Here is a 20,557-nt window from a genome sequence, read left to right as displayed (position 1 = left end):
TTAGTTTGAGGCCCGTTACCCTGTCTCGACTGTTCATAGCCTCCCAGTGTGTTATTCATATTAACAAATTCAGCTTTCTACCTCCAAAAGGCAGTCAGTTAGCAAGATTCCACTGAGCAAAAGAGATCTCTTAGCCACAGTTAACCTGTCAGGTTATCATAAATTAGAATCACAGATAACAGTAATCTAGATGTAGAAATGTTACTGAACCTAGATCATGATCCAAATTTGTAAGTGATTTCCAACAACTCCTCTAAAAAATAATAAATAGGCTTCTTAATTCCTAATATGTTTAGCTTTTTCTTTTGTGTTTTTTAAGCGCAAGGCCAAAAATATATATGTGCTTTAACTTTAAGTGAAATAGGTATTAAATATTCTAAATAAAGTGAGTAATTGGAGTTAATTTCTTGATTCTTCCCATCACAAGGTATTTTATTCCAGGTATCCCAAGGTTAAAGTCGATGCCACCACAGACTACTAGGAAAATATATGTCCCCATTTCTTCCATTTGCTTTGCATGTATAAATACAGTTTTTACATAATCTTTTTGTAGAATACTAAATTAAATGTGACTGTGAAGCCTGTATTTTTCCAATATTTAGTAGATGTTTGATGAAGTTTGGCAACCTAATTCTCATAAAAATGATTAAGTAGAATTATATTGGCAAGAATCAGCTATCACATAATATTTGTGACAGTGGATAAGAAATAAGATAGTGAGTGGGAATTTTTTTTTCTCTGTCTTGTTAATCAGATAACCTTTCTATATGATTCTTACATAATTGAAACTTAGATCCTAAAGAATTAAGCATGAGGTATATTGGGGGTTCTTCTTTGTGATCAGTCTGAAATGGATTGATTTGTTATCCTTAGAATTACTCTCTTTCTACGTAAAGTAAATTACACTAATTTTTTTCTCCATTACCAATGCTACTCTTCTTCTTACTTAATTTTCTACTGGTACAACTCTAAAGTAAAAAAAAAAATTAGATTTGAACTAGAAAATGAAAATTACTTACAGAGATTATTATATTTCTTTTCATTTGAAAAATCTTTCAAAACTGACCTGTAGCATTCTTGAGGCTCATATTCAGTTAATGGTTGAGTCTTTCTCTTTGCACCTAAAAAGATGCATTAGATAAGAATCTTTCTGGAGGGAGAGGGGGTGTTAATTAAAGCTCCTCTCTCCAAAGCAGTCTCATGAATAGACATACTAGAGAGAATAGTTAATTTTTTAACTTATTATGAATCTACTTTGAAAACTACCCCCTACTTCCATGCTTGCACTCGATGTCGAGGTCAGTTGATTCGTGGAAGTTAGAAAGCAGATTGAATAGTCAGAGAATATGGCAGAAATGTGGATGTAGAGAGTCCTCCAACCTTGACCTCAACCACTGGATGAGTAAGAAGCTAGCAGAAATCCATGGAGCCAAATCAAGCACAACATCAGCCAAGAAGACAGCCAGCAGGGACCAGAACCCATAGCCACAGTAGAACAGAGCTAAGGCTGGAATACCAAAAATTGTGAAAATAGATGTAATTTTAAAAAGTTCAAGGTCAAGGCAGATGGTTGAAATCTAGTGTCTCTATAGAAACAATAAGCAAAACCATACCAATAGTGACAGACCAATGTTGAAAGCGGTATCTTGTTTTGATTTCTTGACTTGTAATTGGTTGTGAAAGGCAAACAGCAAGCTCACAGTGCCTTATCTGGATTCTGAAGAATGTGTATGTGTGCGTGTGTGTAGAAAATAAGAACCCCCTGGCTGGGGTGTAGAAGGGTGGGGAGGGATAGTTACAGAGGAATTATAGCACTTCTCTTTGGGATCAGAATGGAACTGTGCTCACCTCACAGTGTTACCCTTTTCCCCCTGGTCCTCCCAGAATGGCCCAGCTGCTTAGCCACACTACAAACTCCACGCACATGTCCTGAAAGACCTCTTGTGGTGAGGCACTGTCTCTCTGCTTTCAGGCTGGGTGCTTTGGCAAAATCCATTCATTCAATAAAGAAAGTCATGCTTTCAACCTCTTTCTCCCTTTCTTTCCAGGAGAGGAAGAGATGCCTCAAATTCTTCTATGGCAGCTCACTTTCTGTATGCTTTGGAACAGGATATGATAGGAAAGAGGGGGCAGATTAAGTTTATATTTGAAAAATTCCTTCTGCGTGAAATATGTGCCTGCTCTCTCTACTACTAAGTTAATTTTTTCCTCTTCTTTTTTCTTTTTGATTGTTGACTTTTAATCAATTAATAACAAAACCAAGGAGTTAGGTGGACTGTGACATATATTATCACCCTTATTTTCCCCAAAATATAGGACTTCTGATAAACTGTTGGAAGATAGAGTTGCTTTTACAAAACATCATAGGTTCCTCACTTCCAGGATAGTGTAGGAGAAAACGTGAATTATATATTGCTTTTCTTTAAGGTTGCAGACAAGTCATGGATTATTTACACATGGTATATGACTATGTAGAAAAAGAAACAAAATCAAGAAGGCTTAAGAACTAATAAAAACATTTAGAAATACTGCCAGATATAAAATTAACCTACAAAGTTATACAGCACTGGCAATAAGCAACTAGAAAAATAATTAATAAAAATCATGTACAAACACAGCAAAAATTATAAGGTATATAAGTATTAACTTTATTTAGAAAGTGTAAGATCTTCTTGGAGGAAACTACAACATTAATAAAAGACAAATAGAAAGACATCTCATGGTTGTAGACAGACGTTGTTTATATTATACAGATGATGCTACCTATGTTCTTCTATAAATTTAATGCAAGTTTAATTAATATCTATTTAGACATTTGAGGAACTCAATACAGTTTCTTAAGTTACTTGCAAAATAGAGATCCACAAATAACTACAGTTTGAAAAATGAAGAATTATATATAGAGAAATTGCCTTATCAGGTTTTTAAGATATATATTCTGAACAGCAAGCAGGTAATCCGTGGATCCTGAGCTAGGTGTGCTTTTACATGCAGAAAAGACCCAGGGAAGAATCTCACTAACTTTCTTTCAGTTCTCCAAAGAGCGTGACCCAAGAAAAAGAGAGAATGAAACAGAGGCTGAAAGGCTGAAACTGTGTCTCCACTTGTGAGGTGAAGGAATTCCACACTACTGAAAAATGTGAGCTAATGAAGATCAGACTCATACCAATGAGTTTAGTAACTCCTCTGACCTTGAGGAGTACAGGTAGTGAGGAGGGCAAAGGCTCTCTTACAAGGCCAAGTGTGAAAGTAATGGAAAGTGATAGTGAGAACATGGGGACTGGGGAACATGGGCTTCCCTCTTCATAACATTCATAACATTCTATCATAAGGATGTATCATAAGTCACTGAACCATTTTCAGATTCTTGGAAAATCAATTTGTGTCTAATTTTTTAGCATAAATAATACTGTAATATATTGGTAAATTTAAATCATTGGATACCTGTCTCTGTTTAAATATTGTTTGCAAAAATATAAAAAAGCAAAAATAAAAAGCTAAACACCTTTTCACAAAGTGTTTCAAATTTAACATGAGCATTTACTTAACACAGTGACCAAGTTCACATTTGCCCTGAAGATAATGATTATTACTTTTTTAATTTTTAAAAATTTTTGTATGTTTAGGAGGTACAAAGTACAGATATCTGACATGCATATATAGCATAGTGGAAACTCTGGGCTTTTAGTGTACCCAGATAGTGAACGTTGTACCCAATAAGTGATTTTGCAGCCATCACCACCCACCCCCCGACACCTCCCATCCCCTGCCACCCTACTATCTTTTGGAGTCCCCAGGGTCTATTATTCCACTCTCTATGCTCATATGTTCCCATTGTTTAGCTCCCAATTATAAATGAGAACATGTGGTATTTGACTTTGTTTCTAAGTCCTTTCACTTTGGATAATGGCCTGAGGAAGGTTATTACAGTTTACTTTGTCCAGTACCTTTCTTTCCATTTACTTTCTATGAATATTGACTCTAAAGTCAATAGCATGGAGGTGACAGTCAGCAGGCACCCTTTTGATTCATACATTAGCACTTGCACAGACTACTGAGGCCTGCCTGGAATCTCCAAATCTTTGCTATGAGAGGACAAGACTCACAAAAGGAACCTCCTCAAGGCTGGCTTCCAGATCAAGGATTTTGCTAATGCCCATAGTTGTTCTAGAGACTGGCCTAAAGATTACAAAACTTCTTTTTTTTCTTTCTTAAAATACAGACTATTCTGTCCCCACCTCAGTACGAAATTTGAACTTATTAGGGCAAATTGAAATAAAGATAATTCCCATACTTAGTCACATTCCTTTCCTCCCTTTCCCCAATGATTTCATCCAAAGTCTACCATTCTCAGCCCAGTTGTCTGTGGAAAAATATTTTAAAATATTAGAGAGACTGCCTCTTGTTGGCCTTCTCAAAAAGTATTTGCAGAGCTAAAGTGGTGATTGCTTAAGTTGTTAATACCTATCTTTTATTTCATCCATTCATTTCTTTATTCACTCATTCGTTAAACAAATAGTTATTGAGGGCTTTTACATTGTCATTTATAATATTTGATCCAATGGTGAATAAAACAGACATATTCTGTATCCTATGGAACAGATATAAAATGAAGAAATAAAGTAATTACAAATTGTGATGAGTGAGTAACATAAATTAAACCAAAAAAGGAGGTGAGATAGAAAATCATGGAAAAGAATGACTTGAGATGGAGCTCTTTCAATGGTATATCCATATAAGAAAGATCATGTGACATTTTTTCTGATGGAAATAAACACAACCACTTAGAATGCAACAACAAAAATCAAAATATGAATATCGCATGAGTATTATTCACTGTAGTAGAAAAAAAATACTACAGTTCTATAAAGTCATCTTGATGTATCAAGTACAATTTCCAAGGTTCTAAGCAAAGACTTGCCTTGACAGGAATATTAGTAGCTGATAACTGTGGATTTGGGCTGTCTCATTTTAGTCATGTCACTTGTGGGACATATTCATCAGGAAGCTATGCCAACTAGCACAAATATCAAGAAGATTGAACTGCTCTGGGAAGGAATTCTAAGTATGGTACACCCAAGGACTAGACCCAAGAGGTTTAGCGGAGAAGCTCTGCTGCAGAAGAGCCAAGTCATTAGTACTTATTTCTTAACCATCAACCCTGAGGATTGTGTGTGCATGTGTGAGCCATTGAAACTGTGCTCTGAAAGTGTAAACTGAAGACAGTACATACCTGACACAATTTAGAAAAGACAGTGTTTCCTGTATAGATCACAACTATTTTAGCAAAACAGTTATTAAAAATAACTACATTACCTCATGCCTGTAATCCCAGCACTTTGGGAGGCTAAGGCAGATGGATCACGAGGTCAGGAGATCGAGACTATCCTGGCTAACACAGTGAAACCCCGTCTCTACTAAACAAAATACAAAAAAATTAGCCGGGCGTGGTGGTGGGCACCTGTCGTCCCAGCTACTCAGGAGGCTGAGGCAGGAAAATGGTATGAACCCAGGAGGTGGAGCTCGCAGTGAGCCGAGACAGTGCCACTGCACTCCAGCCTGGGCAACAGAGTGAGACTCCATCTCAAAACAAACAAACAAACAAAAACTACATTACATTTTTCAAAATTAACTTCTTTATCTAAATACTAAATATGAAGCACAAAAGATGCCTTAGTTCATGTTAAGGACCAAATTCTTGTAAAGCTGTTATAATGTCATTTTTGGAATACAAACTGCATTTGCTCTGAGCTTTACATGCACGTGCAAAATAAAACACACCCCAGCAAATGCCTGTAGCCACTCCAATACATACCACCTACTGTGGCTTCCCCATATATCAAATACAGCTGAGTTTATTTCAAGATTGTTAAGAATGCATCTCGCCCACAATTGTTAAAATGTAAGTTCAGCCCAATAGATGACCTAAATGACCCTTCATTTCTACACAGCTCTTACTACGTCTTGTAGAAATCAACAGTGTAAATATTCTGCCCCATGTCAACTAACACAGAAACTGGTGGAGCCAGGTTGCTGGAAATTCTGGCATGGTGTGTAAATTCACAAGAATCCATCAAGCTCTTCTATTATTTATTCTGTAGAATTTGTAGGCAGTCTGTGGAGTAACAGGTGTAGCCCCTATGGGTCGACCACCACCTGAATTATGCATGGGGAAAGGAAAGCAGTACCATATATAACACAGTTTGGTATTGTTCATTTGGGGGAATAATTTTGCCTACAATGGCTGTCTGAAAAATCTTCCTTAGCAATGGTCCATATGTTGTATGAGCATGTATGTTAGCTAGGGCTGCTTCCTTTGTGCCTGATGAGCAAGAGTGAAACCTGGCAGTCCCACCTACTGTTTACTGATTTTTGATTTTGGTCAAGACATTTTTTTTTAACTTAGTTAACTTTCAGTTTCATTACCTGAAGAATAAGGAAAACAATATATATGTAAATAATTTATCATTAGTAGAACACTAATAACTGGGTCTTATTATTATTTAAAATGTATTAAGGTCTTAATTATTAGATAGAAGGGACAGGAATAGAACCGCAGTTATTTGTGTTTGAAAATCACTAAAGTCGGGGAGGAGCCAAGATGGCCGAATAGGAACAGCTCCGGTCTACGGCTCCCAGCGCGAGCGACGCAGAAGACGGGTGATTTCTGCATTTCCATCTGAGGTACCATGTTCATCTCACTAGGGAGTGCCAGACACTGGGCGCAGGTCAGTGGGTGAGTGCACCGTGCGCCAGCCGAAGCAGGGGCCAGGCATTGCCTCACTCGGGAAGCGCAAGGGGTCAGGGAGTTCCCTTTCCAGGGGTGACAGACGGCACCTGGAAAATCGGGCCACTCTCACCCGAATACTGCTTTTCCGACGGGCTTAGGAAACGGTGCCCCAGGAGAGTATAGCCCGCACCTGGCTCAGAGGGTCCTACGCCCACGGAGTCTCGCTGATTGTGAGCACAGCAGTCTGAGATCAAACAGCAAGTCGGCAGCGAGGCTGGGGGAGGGGCGCCCGCCATTGCCCAGGCTCGCTTAAGTAAACAAAGCAGCCTGGAAGCTTGAACTGGGTGGAGCCCACCACAGCTCAAGGAGGCCTGCCTGCCTCTGTAGGCTCCACCTCTGGGGGCAGGGCACAGACAAACAAAAAGACAGCAGTAACCTCTGCAGACTTAAATGTCCCTGTCTGACAGCTTTGAGGAGAGCAGTGATTCTCCCAGCACGCAACTGGAGATCTGAGAACGGGCTGACTGCCTCCTCAAGTGGGTCCCTGACCCCCGACCCCCGAGCAGCCTAACTGGGAGGCACCCCCCAGCAGGGGCAGACTGACACCTCACACGGCCGGCCAGGTACTCCAACAGACCTGCAGCTGAGGGTCCTGTCTGTTAGAAGGAAAACTAACAGAAAGGACATCCACACCAAAAACTCATCTGTACATCACCATCATCAAAGACCAAAAGTAGATAAAACCACAAAGATGGGGAAAAAACAGAGCAGAAAAACTGGAAACTCTAAAAACCAGAGTATCTCTCCTCCTTCAAAGGAACGCAGTTCCTCACCAGCAACGGAACAAAGCTGGATGGAGAATGACTTTGACGAGCTGAGAGAAGAAGGCTTCAGACGATCAAATTACTCCGAGCTACGGGAGGATATTCAAACCAAGGGCAAAGAAGTTGAAAACTTTGAAAAAAATTTAGAAGAATGTATAACTAGAATAACCAATACAGAGAAGTGCTTAAAGGAGCTGATGGAGCTGAAAACCAAGGCTCGAGAACTACGTGAAGAATGCAGAAGCCTCAGGAGCCGATGCGATCAAATGGAAGAAAGGGTATCAGCCATGGAAGATGAAATGAATGAAATGAAGCGAGAAGGGAAGTTTAGAGAAAAAAGAATAAAAAGAAACGAGCAAAGCCTCCAAGAAATGTGGGACTATGTGAAAAGACCAAATCTACGTCTGGTTGGTGTACCTGAAAGTGACGGGGAGAATGGAAACAAGTTGGAAAACACTCTGCAGGATATTGTCCAGGAGAACTTCCCCAATCTAGCAAGGCAGGCCAACATTCAGATTCAGGAAATACAGAGAACGCCACAAAGATACTCCTCGAGAAGAGCAACTCCAAGACACATAATTGTCAGATTCACTACTGGGTACATAACGAAATGAAGGCAGAAATAAAGATGTTCTTTGAAACCAATGAGAACCAAGACACAACATACCAGAATCTCTGGGATGCATTCAAAGCAGTGTGTAGAGGGAAATTTATAGCACTAAATGCCCACAAGAGAAAGCAGGAAAGATCCAAAATTGACACCCTAACATCACAATTAAAAGAACTAGAAAAGCAAGAGCAAACACATTCAAAAGCTAGCAGAAGGCAAGAAATAACTAAAATCAGAGCAGAACTGAAGGAAATAGAGACACAAAAAACCCTTCAAAAAATAAATGAATCCAGGAGCTGGTTTTTTGAAAGGATCAACAAAATTGATAGACCGCTAGCAAGATTAATAAAGAAAAAAAGAGAGAAGAATCAAATAGATGCAATAAAAAATGATAAAGGGGATATCACCACCGATCCCACAGAAATACAAACTACCATCAGAGAATATTACAAACACCTCTACACAAATAAACTAGAAAACCTAGAAGAAATGGATAAATTCCTCAACACATACACCCTCCCAAGACTAAACCAGGAAGAACTTGAATCTCTGAATAGACCAATAACAGGAGCTGAAATTGTGGCAATAATCAATAGCTTACCAACCAAAAAAAGTCCAGGACCAGATGGGTTCACAGCCGAATTCTACCAGAGGTACAAGGAGGAGCTGGTACCATTCCTTCTGAAACTATTCCAATCAATAGAAAAAGAGGGAATCCTCCCTAACTCATTTTATGAGGCCAGCATCATCCTGATACCAAAGCCTGGCAGAGACACAACAAAAAAAGAGAATTTTAGACCAATATCCTTGATGAACATTGATGCAAAAATCCTCAATAAAATACTGGCAAACAGAATCCAGCAGCACATCAAAAAGCTTATCCACCATGATCAAGTGGGCTTCATCCCACGGATGCAAGGCTGGTTCAATATATGCAAATCAATAAATGTAATCCAGCATATAAACAGAACCAAAGACAAAAACCACACGATTATCTCAATAGATGCAGAAAAGGCCTTTGACAAAATTCAACAACCCTTCGTGCTAAAAACTCTCAATAAATTAGGTATTGATGGGACGTATCTCAAAATAATAAGAGCTATTTATGACAAACCCACAGCCAATATCATACTGAATGGGCAAAAACTGGAAGCATTCCCTTTGAAAACTGGCACAAGACAGGGATGCCCTCTCTCACCACTTCTATTCAACATAGTGTTGGAAGTTCTGGCCAGGGCAATTAGGCAAGAGAAGGAAATCAAGGGTATTCAATTAGAAAAGAGGAAGTCAAATTGTCCCTGTTTGCAGATGACATGATAGTATATCTAGAAAACCCCATTGTCTCAGCCCAAAATCTCCGTAAGCTGATAAGCAACTTCAGCAAAGTCTCAGGATACAAAATCAATGTACAAAAATCACAAGCATTCTTATACATCAATAACAGACAAACAGAGAGCCAAATTATGAGTGAACTCCCATTCACAATTGCTTCAAAGAGAATAAAATACCTAGGAATCCAACTTACAAGGGATGTGAAGGACCTCTTCAAGGAGAACTACAAACCACTGCTCAAGGAAATAAAAGAGGATACAAACAAATGGAAGAACATTCCATGCTCATGGGTAGGAAGAATCAATATTGTGAAAATGGCCATCCTTCCCAAGGTAATTTACAGATTCAATGCCATCCCCAACAAGTTACCAATGACTTTCTCCACAGAATTGGAAAAAACTACTTTAAAGTTCATATGGAACCAAAAAAGAGCCCGCATCGCCAAGTCAATCCTAAGCCAAAAGAACAAAGCTGGAGGCATCACGCTACCTGACTTCAAACTATACTACAAGGCTACAGTAACCAAAACAGCATGGTACTGGTACCAAAACAGAGATATAGATCAATGGAACAGAACAGAGCCGTCAGAAATAATGCCGCATATCTACAACTATCTGATCTTTGACAAACCTGACAAAAACAAGAAATGGGGAAAGGATTCCCTATTTAATAAATGGTGCTGGGAAAACTGGCTAGCCATATGGAGAAAGCTGAAACTGGATCCCTTCCTTACACCTTATACAAAAATTAATTCAAGATGGATTAAAGACTTAAATGTTAGACCTAAAACCATAAAAACCCTAGAAGAAAACCTAGGCAATACCATTCAGGACATAGGCATGGGCAAGGACTTCATGTCTAAAACACCAAAAGCAATGGCAACAAAAGCCAAAATTGACAAATGGGATCTAATTAAACTAAAGAGCTTCTGCACAGCAAAGGAAACTACCATCAGAGTGAACAGGCAACCTACAAAATGGGAGAAAATTTTCGCAACCTACTCATCTGACAAAGGGCTAATATCCAGAATCTACAATGAACTCCAACAAATTTACAAGAAAAAAACAAACAACCCCATCAAAAAGTGGATGAAGGACATGAACAGACACTTCTCAAAAGAAGACATTTATGCAGCCAAAAAACACATGAAAAAATGCTCACCATCACTGGCCATCAGAGAAATGCAAATCAAAACCACAATGAGATACCATCTCACACCAGTTAGAATGGCAATCATTAAAAAGTCAGGAAACAACAGGTGCTGGAGAGGATGTGGAGAAATAGGAACACTTTTACACTGTTGGTGGGACTGTAAACTAGTTCAACCATTGTGGAAGTCAGTGTGGCGATTCCTCAGGGATCTAGAACTAGAAATTCCATTTGACCCAGCCATCCCATTACTGGGTATATACCCAAAGGACTATAAATCATGCTGCTATAAAGACACATGCACACGTATGTTTATTGCAGCATTATTCACAATAGCAAAGACTTGGAACCAACCCAAATGTCCAACAATGATAGACTGGATTAAGAAAATGTGGCACATATACACCATGGAATACTATGCAGCCATAAAAAATGATGAGTTCATGTCCTTTGTAGGGACATGGATGAAATTGGAAATCATCATTCTCAGTAAACTATCGCAAGAACAAAAAACCAAACACCGCATATTCTCACTCATAGGTGGGAATTGAACAATGAGAACACATGGACACAGGAAGGGGAACATCACACTTCGGGGACTGTTGTGGGGTGGGGGGAGGGGGGAGGGATAGCGTTGGGAGATATACCTAATGCTAGATGACGAGTTGGTGGGTGCAGCGCACCAGCATGGCACATGTATACATATGTAACTTACCTGCACGTTGCGCACATGTACCATAGAGCCTAAAGTATAATAATAATAATAATAATAATAAAAAAGAAAAAAAAAAAAAAGAAAATCACTAAAGTCACATCTTCGTGCCCACTACATGAAAGGCTGTATATCATGGTAAGTTATTGTCATTATGTACTATTTTAGTACATATTTCTGGTGTCATTTCTGATTGTGAATGGTGATCATGGAGAGTGAGGCTGCATCATGAAGGGAGAAGAGGAACAGACTTCCACCCCCTGAAGGGCCTGTTCTAATTCAGACTTGTGATTGGAGACCCAGCAAGTCACAGAACCTCTGTCATTAAATATTATCATTTGGACAGTAAAATGAGGATCCAAAGTAGCTTATGAAAGTTATGCAGCTGTTATACTTCGCTATATGTATAAGAAACCTCACATGTAAGGAGATTATATGAGGTATAAGAAAGCCTAAGTAAGTCAACTGAAGTTTACACTTGTTTATGGAGGAAAGCACTTTGTTATGTCACTATTCATTAGTTACAAGCAATGGAAATGCACAACAATCATAACAATAATAATTCTAATATTATCTGACATTTACTGAGAATTTGCTCTGCGTCAGGTATGCTGCTAAGTGCTTTATGTTTCATTTCCTCATGCAATTCTTATAGTATCCCTAAGAGGCAGGCATGAATATCATTTTGATTTTTCAGAGAGAGAAACTGAGGCTTAATTAGTTTAAGTAAATGGTTCAAGTCTACACCAGGACTAAGAGCTACAGCCAGTTATGTTTGACTCTAAAATTCAGAATTATAGTTGCTCTTTAAAGTTACCTATGACAAATGTAACAGGATTATTTACCTCTCTGTAAACCAGATCAACGTTTTTGCTGTGGTGCTCAACACAGTTGAGACACTGACATATGAGAGAAACAAATGCCTACTTTCTTCCAAAAAATAATGGAATGAAATTTTCATAAATCTTGTCAGCTTTGTTTCAAAATTTTCTTACTATGACTCATAAGCATAAAAACTAAAGCTGCCATGAAAGATGGAGAATTAAACAAAGTTGGAAAAAATGCATTTTTGAGTCTCAACAATACTCTCTACTCACTTTATGTTTGTGGCCCTGATTTCCCTGAGATATAAATATTATATGTATGTCTGTGTGGAAAGTACTGCATGAGATGAGGCATTTTTTATTATGAGTTTACTTTTTCCCCAAATGATAAATTATCCCATTCTTAGAAGTCTATTGTGAGCCCAGATGATAACTCATAATCTCACTGTTATTTGCAATTGAAGACATTTCAGAGCGTATTCTGATCATTGAAAGTTAAAGAGCAAGAGGTTCTGAAGCACCATTTATACCTTCACTTCACAGTAGATGGGTCTTAAAGGCTGGGAGTAGGAAGCCCCAGAGCTAAGGGTTCTTGGGTTGTTAGTTTCTTGCATGTTTCTTTTCTGGAGATAAGAAGCCAATTATTTTCCCTCCAAAAAACAACAACAACAAAAAAAAAAACAGTCTTGAGTGAGACGCAATAAACAGCCCCTCCCATTTTCCAGAATGTTGATAAAAATCCAGAACCAAATGAAAAAGAAGGAGAAGAAGCAGAAGCAGTGACAAGCCAGGAAGAAGTGGCCTAAGTAACAGAGAAAAGGTTGAGAAGGTGAAGGTATGAGGGCTCTAAAAAGGGAAGTGATTCTCCGCATCCTTGAAAGCTCCACCATTCCAAGGTGTGTGAGCACTCCTGCAAGCCAGAAACAGAGAGAAAATGAACTCAGCAGTAGTCACAAAACCCCATCTGTTTTAAGCAAGGGAAACATCAAATGATAAGAGAAAAAATAATTAATAACTAAACAAACAAATAAGTAACTATAGACAGAAAGAGTGCTACATAATGAGTGAGAATCTGCCAGGGCAATCTGTAAAATTCCTACCAATAAAATTGTAATATGCATATTAGAGAAGATTTTTCACTTCAATTTTTGTGACACAGCTTGCAAAAGACTTTAACAGAAGACATTCCAATTAGCAGAGAGAGGCACACCTCCCAAAGCTCATATTTTTGCTCACATTTGCACAAAAACAGAATAGTAGAAATATAACTGGAAAAGTCATTGTAATTGAAACTGACTATTAAGCAATTTCAGTCAGTGAACTGTGCAATTAGTACTTTTGTTACCAGAAAGCTAGTAGTGGACTGAGGAAATCAGAGAAGACAAAAAGAGTATTTAGAAAAAAATTTTCAGCGTTGAATTAAAGCTGATTGACATTGCAGTTATACTGTATACCATAGTAGTTATGGCTAGATTGTCTTAGGCAACTTGGGCTGCCATAACAAAATACCACAGACTGGTGAATTAAACAACAGATATTTATTTTCTCACAGTTTTGGGGGCTGGATGTGCATGATCAGGGTGCCAGCAGGATCAGGTTCTGGAGAGGGCTCTCTTTCTGACTTGTAGATGGCTGCTTTCTCATTGTGTCCTCTTGTGGCCTTTCCTCAGTGACTGCCAAGAAGAGTGAGCTCTGGTCTCTTTCCCTTATCCTATCATAAGGGCTCCACTTTCATAATCTAATCTAATTCAAATTACCTTCCAAAGGCATCATCTCCAAATATCATCACATTGGGAGTTAGGGGTTGATATGGTTTGGCTCTGTGTCCCCACCCAAATCTAAACTTGAATTGTAATAATCCCCATGTGTTGTGGGAGGCACCCAGTGGGAGGTAATTGGATCTTGAGGACAGTTTCCCCCATTCTGTTTTCATGACAGTGAGAGAGTTCTCACAAGACCTGATGGTTTCACAAGCTTCTGGCATTTCCCCTGCTGACACTCATTCTCTCCCCTGCTGCCGTGTGAAGAGGTGCCTTCCACTATGATTGTAATTTTCCCAAAGCCTCCCCAGTCATACCGAACTGTGAGTCAATTAACTCTCTTTTCTTTATAAATTACCTAGTCCCTGATATTTCTTCAAAGCAACATGAGAACAGACTAATACAGGGGTTCAACATATGAATTTGAAGTTACACAAACATTCAGTCCATGACATATATGAATATTTATAATTACTCAATAAAAGCTAAAATCTCTTCAGTGGCCTGTACAACAGTCTACATGTGTACGTGATCTGCCTCCTGCCTTCGGTACTTTTTATCCTTCAAAGACACACTGATGTCTTTGTGTGTCTTATCCTTCATCAACCACACTGATGTCTTTGCTGTCCCTCCAACACACTAACATTACTCTTGGTATTTACACTTGCAGTTCCCCTTACCTGAAATGCCCTTCTCCTAGGTAGCTACCTCATTTGCTCTTCCTTCCAGAAGATGTTGGTTCAAAGGTTATCATACCAGAGAGGTTTTCCCTGAACATCTGATATGAAATAGCAGCCTTGCCTACCCACCCTCACCCTACCTTGATATGCTATCCTGTTTACCAGTTTCATTTTTTTGTATACTTCTCAACATTCTGAGCCGTATATATCCGTTTATCATCTGAGTGTCCTATCAGGGGCCACTGTGTTTTGTTCCCTGCTATATCTCCTAGGTCTAGTTCTATATTGGAGCACAATTGCTTTTAATAATTATTTGCTGACCTACTGGTAAGTGAATAATGCATGTGCTACGCATATTTTACATACACAAACTTAATGCATCCTCATACTAACTATTGTTACACGAAGGTTCTGTTATACTTCTTGTAAATGTACCACTCTGCTTTGGGAAAGAAATTTCAGGCAGTGTCATTTCGCCCACATATCAGTTCTTAACAACTTTGGTATGCCACTCACTTAGTCAAAACATAGCCCAGGCAAATGAGAATTTTGTAAAAAGTGTTGCTCACATGCCATACCACTTTTGAACAACAGGCTCTCGATCACTGTTGTTATTTGAAGTTGACCATTCCATATAGTGAACTAAAACTAAGCTGTTCTTTAATTCGAAATTTAATAAAGACTACTGAGAGGATTAATGAGATGACCTGAACTACACAATGAAGTGAAAATGCTCTACACATACTTTATTAAGGAGGTAACATATCATAGAGAACTCACATAATACAAAATGTAGTACTAATAAAAATGTTCAATTTCTTGGCCAAAGGAACTGCAGAAATCTCTTAGGTAACTCTGGCTAAGTAAATAATCCCTTTTTGGTTCTATTCTGGTCGTCAATTGCTATGTCACACCAACTCCCACCCTGCACCAAAAAAAAAAAAAAAAAAATCTTAAAAACTAGTGGCTTAAGATAACAGCCACCACTTACTTGGTGCAGAGTAGCAATCTAGGCAGGGCTCAAAGGCGAAGGCTCTTCTCTTTTACATGTGGCATCAGATCAATTGGACACTGGGTGATTCCCTCCCATCATGGCATAGTCACATGGCTGGTGATTTGATGATGGTTGTCAGCTGGAGCTCAGTGAAAGCTGGAGGGTCAGGGGCCTCAGTTTCTCTCGGCTTGAGTCTTCTCTTGTGGGCATCTCCATAGGCTTCTTCTTGGCCTTCTCATATCAAGGTATCAGGGCTTACAGAGAAAATGTCCTAAGAGAGCAAGGTTGAACAGAATTTTTTACAACCTAGCCTTGGAAGTTACAAAGTATTACTTCTACTGTATTCTATTGAGCAAAGCAGTCATAGTGGTCTACCTGGGTCCTGGGGGAGGTGGGTGCTGGGGACAGGGATCCCACTACTTGATGGAAGGATGGTCAATGCCATTGTAAATGGAGCGTGGGGGATGAAGTATATTGTGGTGTCCATCCTTGGAAAATACAATGTACCATAGGTCCTGGCCTGATTTCTCTTCTTGCATTATCCCAATTCTCCTAACTCTGTTTGGTGTTTCCTACACCATGATTTTCCCACACTTATCTGCTGTGGGTTGCTGCTTACTTGTATCTGAGTCTTTATTATTATTTATAAACGATCCTGATTCTCTGCTTACGTACCAAGCCTTTATTCAACAGTGTTCCTTAGGAGCTTTATTTTATCCAAAAAAAAAATTTTAAGATTTCTACCATTAATTGCTTAGTATTCTGAGAATTCCTTATTTATTTTTGTTGATCCCAAAACTCTACTTAATCTCTCTCTTCCTTAGGCATTTGGTACTCTCTGGATATTTTTTTCTGAATTCTGTATCTTTTCTCACTCTATGTTATCACTCTATGATAACAACAAAGAAAGTCATATCCTTCTCTTATTTTGATGAAAAGAAAGTAAGAAAATTGGGATACTTGCTGATTAGGGCTTGAGAAGAAAATGAGTATTTCCCTTCATGTCATATGGGAGCACGACATTTTCTCTGACATTCTATCAGCTGGCCTTTACCCACATACTTACAGCTACCCCCATAGGGGAGTTTTCCTTTTACAGAAGATTAGGCATCATTACCTTTTCCCTAAATTGAACCTTAAAAGATTGGACTGGCAACCACCTGGCAGCTCCACGGCTCATCTTCTTCTGCTACCCTCCATGAATTTTCTGTGTAGCTGTGGAAACCACTGGGGTCCTCTTTTACACTGTGGTGTATCATGGAAAATTGGGAGGAGTATGGTTACTACCATCTTTCCCCCAAGTACACCTCACCCTGTCCCTTTAAGGGCTGCTGACATGGGCCTTTCTACTACAGAAAGCTCAAGGCCAGACTCCATGTCTACATATACTTCCCAAACTTCAGAAACACAGTTCTTCTTCCTCCTGGTGGAAGAAGAATACTGAAAAGGATAAAGTTCTACACTTTGGACTCTCAATGCTCTTCCAGAACCCACTCTTTATGACTGTACTCAGCATCAGTGATGGCACAAAAGAGAAGCTTTGTGTTCTGCTGCTCAGCACACATTCGGCCAGGTTCCTCTTGCAGGCCCTGTCAATCTTTATGTGATTCTCTTCGAGGTTTCCCACTTTGCATTAAAAGGTGAGAAACAGTGCTTTCATTTCATACCCAAACTCAACTCTCTCCCCAAATCTTAATGCCTCTCTCCCCAATCAGCCTTCCTCTTGCTTTGATCGGGATGATGCCGGCAAGTGGAAGGAGTTGGTGGATACACATTTTCTAGACAGGTTCTTCCCCCTAATCCCTGCTAGGAAGATGATGGGGTCCCTGAACACAGAACATGAGGTACATTGGTTCTTGGTTTTGGATCATAACAGCAACTTTAGAAATACATATCCTATTTGACGTCCTGTTACATATATAAAATTTCTCACACACACTACTAATCTATACATTTGCCATTAAGGATCTGGGTTGCAAAATGATACTGGAAAGTCCCAGGCAATGTGAATCTTTAAATGCTCACTTGCATCTCTCACAAATATAAAACTTTATTCCTTAACTAATTCCACAAATGAACCCTTTGTTACGTAAGCTGCTTCTGTGGTTGTACCTGGCCCCCTGAGATGGACATGTCCTCATTCAGTGTATTGTTCCTTCCCTTCCCTGGAAATGACTCCTGAAAAAAATAGATTGCACGTCAGAGAGAGTAGGAAAAGCTTCTCTCATACACCTAGGAACTACCAACTCTCTTCTTTGTAGCTACCAACTCCATAGTCTTTCATCCTCATCTTTTTTCACACAAAGAGAAAAATAGAGAATCTCCTACAACAGATGAAGGGTCATACAAAGTTGCAATTTTCTTAACACTCACCTAGCAACAGGCCCAGTGAATTCTTTCCACCATATTTCTCTTGGGTGTTATAACATAGACATAACAGTGTGGATAAAGATATAAATGTAGATATATGAAAAAATACATCAGGAAGCTCACTGCTGTGTAAACTCTATAGAGTTTTTCCTATAATACTGATTCCATTTTCCTTCTTTTTTATCTTTCCTATTTTTTTAAAAAAAAAGTCATTGTTTTGTTATTGTCACAAAATTTCTTTAGTTTTCTTTTCAGAGAAAACTAACCGAATGGGTCGAATTCATCCAATATGTGACTCTGAAGCCAGACAGTCTTAGATTTGAATTCTGTACAACCTTGGAGTTTTATGTACCCAATAAGGTAGCAGAGTTTATGAAAAATGTATTTGCATGGAAGTGGTTTTTACAACTATCAACTTCACTTCCAAGAGCTCTGCATGGAAAGTATAATAGGGAAGTAAAAAGTATACTGGAGAAGATGTAATTCATTCGTTCAGCAAATGATGATCAAGTGCGTTCTAAATGCCAGACATACGTTGAAGGCTGAGGTAACAACAGTAAGTAAAAGAGACAAAAATCCTTCTGATGGTGATCACATTCTCATGGGAGGAGGTAAGTAATAAATGAATTAAAGAAGAAAAATGTTGAATGTGTTAGAAGTTCATAAGTGCTAAAGGGATAAAAAGGAAGCATAGTCATCACCAATCCATAATTCAGTGATAGTGGGCTGTTGTGTACCCTAGTGAGATTTGCTTTTCTCCTCTGTGAAAGAGGGTTTGTGTAGATGATCATTAGCTGGTTTTTGGTACTGACATCCTGGGAGACTTTCCTTTCACTCTTTTCTGGTCTAGTTTGTTGGTGCTGAGTTTAGAATGGCCTCCATATAGGCAATACTCCAGATCCATTCACTAAGGGAGGGAAAGATTTAGGTCAGACTTGTGTCTGGACAACTGATGTGATTCATAAATTTGCAGTAATTGCTTTTAATCTACTCCTTTTTCTTCTTTGGTCCTACAATTTGACTGAATAATCAAGCAACTGTATATTAACTTTACCCTACAGACCTTAGACCACCTGTCTGTTTCCTGTTTTCCTGGCCAAGTGTCCCTTCGGGGAAAATCTGATTGGAAACACAGCAGGATAAAACTCATTGCTCTCCTTTCTGTGTTCCATCTGTCTCCCCTCTCATCTGGGAGATCCCTTGTTCTCTTCCTCATTACTTCTCACGTTCAAGGCTAAGTCCTCCACCTGTGTGCCTGATCTACTACTTTCCATCTTCTGCCAGATGTTGCTGCTATAAGTCCTACTCTTTCCCATCACCCCAGCATTTTAAATCTCTTCCTCTACTGACTGTTTCACACAAGCTGAAAATATTACCATGTTTTTTCTATAGATCTCTTCATTCCCGGTCAGGTGCAGTGGCTCATGCCTGTAATCCCAGCACTTTGGGAGGCCGAAGCAGGCGGATCACCTGAGGTCAGGAGTTCAAGACCAGCCTGACCAACATGATGAAACCCCGTCTCTACTAAAAATACAAAAAATTAGCCAGGCCTGGTGTCAGGCACCTGTAATCCCAGCTACTTGAGGCAGGAAGATCGCTTGATCCCGGGAGGTGGAGGTTGCTGTGAACCGAGATTGCACCATTGTACTCCAGCCTGGGCAACAAGAGCAAGACTTCATCTCAAAATCAAAACAAAATAAAACAAAACAACAGCAACAACAAAACTCTTAATTCCCTCTAGCTAATGCTCTAATATTCATTTTTAATTCACCAATCATGCCTCTCTGAAAAATACTCTGCATTTCACATATCCCCCTACTCGTACCCTATGAACTTTTAAGGCACTGATGCAGGCTTCTAACTGTAACTGCATTTGAAACTGGTTTCAGCTAGGTCTTCACTGATACACTAATTGCCAAGTGTTTTCACTACTCTCTGCAACATTTGACATTATTAGCCATAATATTTGTAAATCTCACCCCTTAGTTATTATCTGGGATACCAATCTCTTCTGTAACCACTTTCGTATTCTGTCATAGGCCCTTTTTCTGTCTTACTTCTCCCGGAATGTCAATGCTGTTTCTTTCCTACTTCTCTCTTTTCACTTTAAATCTACTTGCTCGTTCACTTTAAATCTACTTGCTCGTTCACTTTAAATCTACTTGCTCAATTTCAACCACTGCATTATAATACTCAACTTTCCAGATACAAACACCTTTTTTAGAATCTTTATATCTGGTTGCCTCCTGGATAGTTGCATATTTGAATGTGGGGCATTGCCCCCAATGTTCTATATCCTTAATAAAACCTACCCCCAAATGAACTCATAACAATCCTCTCCCCCTTGACAAACATGCTCATTTTATACATTTCCTTTTCAGGTGAAGGGCTACCATCTCCTCAAGATTATATTTTTCATATTTCCTGCATTGATACATATAAATCTAGTTATTTATTTTAACTACTTATAGACTATCTGGGTCAAATCCTGTTTCTGTCATTCACTAGTTTTGTGACTTTGGGCGAGTAAATCAACTTCCTCATGTTTGAATATTTTTCATCTGAAACATCA

At 39.0% G+C, this 20,557-nt stretch overlaps 1 long non-coding RNA gene across 1 annotated transcript; it reads right to left on the bottom strand.

The window, feature by feature from the left end:
* Window positions 1–11,550: 11,550 nt before the first annotated feature.
* LOC129059103 (uncharacterized) lies at window positions 11,551–19,766 on the bottom strand. Its single transcript, XR_008524802.1, has 4 exons — window positions 16,733–19,766; window positions 15,613–15,886; window positions 13,732–13,854; window positions 11,551–13,091 (listed from the first exon to the last, which is right to left on the bottom strand). It is a non-coding gene; the product is annotated as an uncharacterized LOC129059103 (long non-coding RNA).
* Window positions 19,767–20,557: the final 791 nt, after the last annotated feature.

This window comes from Pongo abelii, chromosome 3 (assembly GCF_028885655.2).
Source record: "Pongo abelii isolate AG06213 chromosome 3, NHGRI_mPonAbe1-v2.0_pri, whole genome shotgun sequence".
NCBI classification, from domain to species: Eukaryota; Metazoa; Chordata; class Mammalia; order Primates; family Hominidae; genus Pongo; species Pongo abelii.
Note: the sequence above shows the minus strand (reverse complement) of the source record. Positions and strands in the feature narration are given on the sequence as shown.